The sequence below is a fragment of the Nycticebus coucang genome, chromosome 4 (assembly GCF_027406575.1).
Source record: "Nycticebus coucang isolate mNycCou1 chromosome 4, mNycCou1.pri, whole genome shotgun sequence".
Classification (NCBI taxonomy): domain Eukaryota; kingdom Metazoa; phylum Chordata; class Mammalia; order Primates; family Lorisidae; genus Nycticebus; species Nycticebus coucang.
Window position 1 is genome coordinate 85,867,171 of NC_069783.1, and position 8,086 is coordinate 85,875,256.

Sequence of the window (8,086 nt, forward strand, 5' to 3'; positions counted from 1 at the left end):
TCCTCTGTGGCAAGCAGAATATTGGCTCCCAAAGATGTCCAAACCCCAGAACCTGTTACTGTGTTACCATATGTGGCAGAAGGAACTTTGCAGATGTGATGAAGTCTGAGGATTTATAGATGGAGAGATTATTCTGGACTATCCAGACGGGCTCAACTTATGTGAGTCCTTAAAAGCAGAAGATACTGCTCGGCCCCTGTGGCTCAAGAGGCTAAGGTGCCAGCCATATACACCTGGGCTGGTGGGTTCGAATCCAGCCTGGGCCCACCAAACAACAATGATGGCTGCAGGGCGGCGCCTGTGGCTCAGTTGGTAAGGCGCCGGCCCCATATACTGAGGGTGGCGGGTTCAAACCCGGCCCCGGCCAAACTGCAGGCGTTGTGGCGGGCGCCTGTAGTTCCAGCTAATTGGGAGGCTGAGGCAAGAGAATCGCTTAAGCTCAGGAGTTGGAGGTTGCTGTGAGCTGTGTGAGGCCATGGCACTCTACCGAGGGCGAGACTCTGTCTCTACAAAAAAAAAAAAAAAAAAAAAAAAACAATGATGGCTGCAACCAAAAAATAACCAGGTGTTGTGGTGGGCGCCTGTAGTCCCAGCTACTTGGGAAGCAGAAGCAGGAGAATTGCTTGAGCCCAGGAGTTGGAGGTTGCTGTGAGCTGTAATGCCACGGCACTCTACCCAGGGTGACAGCTTGAGGCACTGTTTCAAAAAAAAAAGAAAAAAAAAAAGCAGAAGATGCTTGCTGGCTATGGTCAGAGAAGTCTGTGAAGGTGGAAGAAAAGTTAGGAAGACGCATCGTTGCTGGCTTTTGAGATGGTGGAAGGGGCCCTAGAGCCAAGGAATGCAGGTGGCCTCTGGGAGCTGGAAAAGGCAAGGAAATGGATTGTCCCCAAGAGCCTCCAGGAGGGAATGCAGCCCTGTCAACACCTTGATTTTCAGCCCAGTGAGACCCATTTTAGACTCTTGACCTCCAGAACTGCAAGACAATACATTTGTATTTTTTAAGCCAGCAAGTTTGTGGCAGTTTGGTACAACAGCAACAGAAGAGAAACACATCCTCTTCTATGGAGAGGAAAAGGAGGAGAGGGAGTGCCTGGGGGGCCTGAGAGGCAGCCAGTGAGAGGAGAGTAGAAGGAAACAATGCGGGTCCCAGAAGCCAAGGAGTGGGGAGCAGAAACTGAGGCATCTTTTGCCAGTAGGTCCAATAGGATGAGGATAAGGACTCAACCACTGGACTTAGGAAAGTGAACAATAATAACTCTTTTTGAAGAGTTTTCCACAAAAGGGAACAAAGAAATGCACTGACAGTTAAGAGATATGTGTTGTCACCATTGTTTAAAATGGGAGAAATAACATGTGTTTGAACTTGACTGGGGTGATACAGAGCAGGTGAGAAATGATGTTGTAAAGAGAGGGAAGGCCAGCTGGAGGCTTGTCCTTAAGTAACAAGACAGGCTCTAGTGTACAATTAGAATTGGCTTTCGACAGGAAATATTAGGCAACAAGTGGGTAAGCAGAGTATATGGCTGCTGCAGCTGGTAATTTCTGTTTTCCTGCTCCCTCAGCAAGAAGATCAAGGCCGCAGATGAGGAACTTTACAGAGAGAGAAGTAGAATGGTCCTCTTCAAGGGTGGGAAACGGAGTGGAGTAGGGAAGAACAGCATGGTTGCCAGGTAGCATTTGAGACCTGCCAAAAGTTCAATTATTTCCAAGGGGAAATATATGAAATAGAAAGCATCACTAAAAATAAATATGCAGAGTGCAAATTTTTTTCCTGGTGCTGGATATCTAATTCCCAGCCCTCATTTGCCTGACAGGAACCGTGAGCACTTGGTCTTGGACTCTCTTGTAGCAACTTTTTGGCCTCTGGGCTCTGTGTTGTTACCTGCCTCCCTGGAGCTAGTCTGATGAATATCCTGTTCTATTCGAGGCCAGATGAAATGAATTTTTCTGTTTCCAGCTGCACCACACCCTTCAGCGACCTCCCACTGAGTTCTGATTTCTGGTCTAGACAAGACAGTTTTTTTTGCTCATTTGCATAGCAGAGATTATTGACAACCCCAGCCAGATCTCAATGAGTGCACAAACCTGTCTCAGCCCAGGTTTCCCAGCCCCAGCGCGGCTCTGATCTCCTCTCCCAGGTAGCATCTTCCTTTTCTAGAAAAGCGTATGTTGCAATAGTCTCACACGTGAGTAACAATGACACACAGCCTGCAGGGGTCCTCAAACTGCAGGCCACATGAGGCGGCATGATTGTATTTGTTCCCATTTTGTTTTTTTACTTCAAAATAAGATATGTGCAGTGTGCATAGGAATTTGTTCATAGTTTGTTTTTTAAACCATAGTCCGGCCCTCCAACGGTCTGAGGGACAGTGAACTGGCCCCCTGTTTAAAAAGTTTGAGGGCCCCTGACTAGAGAAATGATACACTGATCACCTTGGGCTGTTCTTCCAGAGACCCTGAGCACCCATGGGGAAAATGAGCACCCCATGGGGAGGTGGGGTGGAATGCTAATTAACAAGGTGAGGTCAAAGCCAAAATTTTCCTAATTCAATTTCCAAAAACCTGGCTACTATATGGACCCTTGGGAAGCTGAAGCTATAAAGAAGGAAAAGAAAAGGTTGAGTTGAGAAGATATTTTATGTGTATATGAAATAGTCTGCACTTCCTGGGGAAGTTTCTCACATTCGCTGCTTTGGGCCTCTGCTCTACTGGAAGTGGCCTATTTACTGTTTTATCTGGAGGCCAGCTCCTTTCCTACCTCCATAATCCCATCCATCCATGCCGTCCACTGAGAAAGACTTTCTCCCCTAATTTTCAACAACCGAAACCCTTTTCAATGTCAAGTACCTCTTAAAATTTTACCTCTATCAAGCCATCCCTGGTTTCTTCCACTAGTTCTCTCACATTTGTTCAGGACCTCTTAGGGCAGTGTATCTCAACCTTTATTATTCTTATTATCATTATTGTTATTCTGCTAAGGTGCCTTTTCTAGACATCTTTCCCAGTGAAATTGTAATAGCTCGTGGTAAGGGGGTCCAGGAGAAGGCTAGGTCTCCAGGACGTTAAAGCCAAGGTAATAAGAAGTGAGTACAGATAAAGAATTGGCACACCTGATTTTCTGCACTGGCTTGAATGAGGTACTGCCTACGGGATTCCGAGTCCTTTGACCCCGTCTTTAACTAGACCCCTTTCTTAAACCATTTCCTGAGACAGACACCAAAAACCTGGCTTAGACAATGGATGGGAAACACACTATAACCACCAAGAACACACAGAATGGAGAAGGGCTCCATTTTAGAAAAATCATTATGAAAATCTTTTTTTTTTTTTTTTGAGATTGAGTCTTGCTCTGTCATCCAGGCTGGAGTGCAGTGTATCATTTCTCTAGAGTGCAGTGGTACAATCATAGCTCACTGAAGCTGGAATTCCTGGGCTTCTGTGATGCTCCCACCTCTGCCTCCTGAGTAGCTAAGGTTATAGAAACGTGCCACAATACCTGGATAACTTTTAAATTGTTTTATAGAGAGGGGTCTCCCACTATGTTGCCTAGATTGGATCTTAATTAAACTCTTGGTCTCAAGCGATTCCCCGCTTCTTGTCCTCTCAAACTCTTGGATTACACCAGGCTAGAAAATATTAATTTTTGAATCAGATAAACTATAGACATATTGAAAAAGATTATTCACACTACAAAAGGTCTTAGATTATGCCTTTACATAGTAGAGTATGGTGGGCCAATGAAAATACCACTTGAACAAAAAGCATACACAAAATTTTGGGAATATACATTAGACTAAACACAGTACACCAATATAGCATCTATCTGAGTATACGATATCAAAAAATTGTTTTTTAACAACACACTTAGGGTTTTTCAAATTAGGAAATAACAGGTATTCGTTGTAGAAGTCTGGAATAAATACATAACCAGGAATTAAAATCACATAAACTCACCATGCAGAGATTATCACTGTTAGTAATAGTCTGTGTCCTTTCTTGGTTTGGGTTTGGGTTTTTTCTCAAAATATTATGGGGATACAAATATTTTTGGTTATATATATTGATTTTGTTATGCTTGAGTCAGGGTTATAAATATGCCCATCAACCAGATAGTGTTTATTGTACTCATTAGGTAGGATTTTTGTTTGAGACAGGGTCTCACTTTGTTGCCTAGGTAAAAGTGCAGTGGCCTGAACATAGCACTGTAAATTTGAACTCCTGAGCTCAAGCAATCCCTTGCCTTAGCCTCCCAAAGTGCTGGGATTATAGGTGTGAGCCACCACTCTAAGCATTCCAATGCTTTTTAAATGAATATTTGGCTTTTTACAATATTGGGATCAAATATCACATATTGTTTTGTAATCTCTTGATTTACACAGAGGATAATCATTTCTCAATACTATGAAGTATAGGGTCAGCGCCTGTAGCTCAGTGGTTAGGGTACTGGCCACATACACTGAGAATGGCGGGTTAGAGCCTGGCCAGAAAATAAAAATAAAAATAATAATATTAAGTATACATTGACACCATACTTTTTCTTTTCTTTCTTTTTTTTGAGACAGAGTATCAGTCAGTTACCCTGGGGTTGAGTGCCATGGTGTCATAGCTCACAGCAACCTCAAACTCGTGGGCTGAAGCGATTGTCTTGCCTCAGCCTCCTGAGTAGCTGAAACTACAGGTGCCACCACAATGCCCGGCTATTTTTAGAAATGAACATCTCACTCTTGCTCAGGCTAGTCTCGAAATCCTGAGCTCAAACAATCCATCCACCTTGGCCTCCCAATGTGCTAGGATTATAGGTGTGAGCCACCGTGCCCAGCCAGACACCATACTTTTCCATAGCCACATGGCATTCCATCCTATGGATGGTCCACGAATTATTATCTAATCTCTTATTAATGTTCCTATTATATATTTTTGCTATTATAAACAGTGGGAAGTGAGCATCTTTGCAGAAATCTGTATTCCCACTCATTTTCTTACAAAAAATTCCTAAAAATGAAATGGTTGGTGAAAATTTAGGTTGCTTCTTCTTTGTGGCTATTTAAATAATGCTGCTACATGGGCTCAGCGCCTGTGGCTCAAGTGGCTGAGGCGCCAAACACATACACCTGAGCTGGAGGGTTCAAATCCAGCCTGGGCCCGCCAAACAACAATGACGGCTGCAACCAAAAAATAGCTGGGCATTGTGGTGGGCGCCTGTAGTCCCAGCTACTTGGGAGGCAGAGGCAGGAGAATCACTTAAGCCCAGGAGTTGGAAGTTGCTGTGAGCCGTGATGCCATGGCATTCCACCCAGGGTGACAGCTTGAGGCTCTGTCTCAAAAAAAAATAATTAATTAATTAAAAATAAATAAATAAATAAATAATGCTGCTATAAATGTTTGCACAGAAGATTTTTTGCAGACATATATTATCAATTCTCTTAGGTATGTATCTATGATTGGAATTGCTATTCATAAGGTAACTCTATGTTTAATAATTTGAGAAAGTGACAAATATTTTTCAAAGTGGCTGCACTATTTTACAGTTTCACCAGCAATGTATGTGTTTTCTAATTGATCACTTTCTTGTCAACATTTATTATTGTCTCTCTTTTTGATGATAGCCATCCTAGAAAGTGTAAAGTGGTATCTTATTATGGTTTGCATTTTCTTTTCTTTTTTTTTTTTTTTTTTTTGTGCTTTTTGGCCAGGGCTGGGTTTGAACCCACCACCTCTGGCATATGGGACCGGTGCCCTACTCCTTGAGCCACAGGTGCCACCCTATGGTTTGCATTTTCTTGATGACCAATAACATGGAGTATCTTTGTGTGTGCTTATTGGTCACTCATGGAGAAACGTCCATTCAAATCTTTTTTAAAAATTGAGTGGTTTGGGGCCGGGCATGGTGGCTCACACTTGTAACCCCAGCACTCTGGGAGGCCGAGGTGTGGATTGCTCAGACCAGCCTGAGCAAGAGCAAGACCCAATCTCTAAAAATAGCTGGGCATTGTGGTGGGTGCCTAGGTCCCAACTACTTGGGTGACTGAGACAAGAGAATCACTTGAGCCCAAGAGTTTGAGGTTGCTGTGAGCTATGGTGCCATAGCACTCTACCAAATGTGACAAAGTGAGACTCTGTCTCAAAAAAAAAAAAAAATTGAGTGGTTTGCCTTTCCTTACTTTTTTTTCTTTTTTTTAGAGACACAATCTCACTTTATCGCCCTCAATAGAGTGCTATGGCGTCACAGCTCACAGCAACCTCCAACTCCTGGGTTTAGGTGATTCTCTTGCCTCAGCCTCCCAAGTAGCTGGGACTACAGGTGCCCGCCACAACGCTGGCTATTTTTTGTTGCAGTTTGGCTGGGGCTGGGTTCGAACCTGCCACCCTTGGTATATGGGGCCAGTACCCTACTCACTGAACCACAGGTGCTGCCCTGTCTTTCCTCACTTTGTTTTAAAGATCTATTTAAGCTTCCTTCTCCATATCACCAACTCATTTGCTACTCAATTCTTGACCTTGGAGGAGAGGTCCCCTACCTATGCTCCTATAGGATTCTGGCATCTTAAAACTGGAACAAGGTTTTCTAGCTGAGTATTATAGTATAAGTGAGGAGGAAATATAATGACTAAACTGTCTAATTTTAAGTTTTTCCTCCTGGAAGTTTTACATCAACCCATAGTACTTGTTTTAACTTGCTTATGCTAGAAATTAATATAAAATGGGGCTTGATTTATCACAAAATTATATATTTAATTTTTCAAGTACAGATGTCAATTTTTGTTGTATACTGCAGCAAAAACAAAGACTAATATCCCTGATGAACACAGATGCAAAAACTTCAACAAAATACTAGAAAACCAAATCCAACAGCACATCAAAAAGAGAATTCATTACAATCAAGTAGGTTTCATCCCAGGGATGCAAGGATGTCTCAAAATATACAAATAAATAAATGTGATTCACCACATAAACAGAATTAAAAACAAACACCATATGATCACTTCAATAGATGCATGAAAACTATTTGATAAAACCTAGCATCCCTTCATGATAAAAGCCCTCAATAAACTAGGCATAGAAGGAACAAACCTCAAATTAGTAAGTTTTCCAGATTGCCTAAGGAGGGTGAACCTGCCCAGGTCAGAAACGAAGCAGATCAAAACTCCCTGGCTGATCAGTAGTGGGATGGCACCTGTGAATAACCACTGCACTCCAGCCTGGGCAAAATAGCGAGACCCTGTCTCAAAAAAAAAAAAGAAGGGCGGCGCCTGTGGCTCAGTGAGGAGGGCGCCGGCCCCATATACCAAGGGTGGCGGGTTCAAACCCAGCCCCGGCCAAACTGCAACAAAAAAATAGCCGGGCGTTGTGGCAGGCGCCTGTAGTCCCAGCTACTCGGGAGCCTGAGGCAGGAGAATCGCCTAAGCCCAGGAGTTGGAGGTTGCTGTGAGCTGTGTGATGCCACGGCACTCTACTGAGGCCAATAAAGTGAAACTCTGTCTCTACAAAAAAAAAAGAAAATTAATAAAAATTAATAAGTTTCACATGACAAACCCATAGTCAATATCATACTGAATGGGAGAAAGTTAAAAGCATTTCCCAGGCTCGGCACACGTAGCTCAGTGAGAAGGGCTCCAGCCACATAAACCAAAGGTGGTGGATTCCAGTCTGGCTCAGGCCTGCTAAACAACAATGACAACTGCAACCAAAAAAAAAAAAAAATGGCCGGGTGTTGGGGCAAGCACCTGTGGTCCCGGCTACTTGGGAGGTGAGGCAAGAGAATCACTTGAGCCCAAGAGTTGGAGGTTGCTGTGAGCTGTAATGCCATGGCACTCTACCGAGCGTGACATAGTGAGACTCGGTCTCAAAAAAAAGAAAAAAAGCACTCCCTTAAAGTATTGGAACAAGACAAGGGTGCCCACTGTCATCAATTCTATTCACGATAGTACTAGAAGTCCTAGCCAGAGAAATCAGGCAAGAAAAGAAATAAAGGGCATCTAAATTGGAAAAGAGGAAGTCGAATTATCTCTCTGTGCCAATAATATAATCTTTTTTTTTTTTCTTGTAGAGACAGAGTCTTACTCTACCACCCTTGGTAGAGTGCTGT

At 43.1% G+C, this 8,086-nt stretch overlaps 1 protein-coding gene across 1 annotated transcript in view; it reads left to right on the plus strand.

Annotated features, from left to right (window-relative positions):
- The window catches only part of SMYD1 (SET and MYND domain containing 1), a 227,527-nt gene extending 219,762 nt beyond the window's left edge, over positions 1-7,765 (plus strand). Inside the window, exon 11 of the transcript XR_008379513.1 lies at positions 7,748-7,765. The gene's annotated coding sequence lies outside the window, so the exon portion shown is untranslated. The remainder of the gene's footprint in view (positions 1-7,747) is intronic.
- The last annotated feature ends 321 nt before the right edge of the window (positions 7,766-8,086 follow it).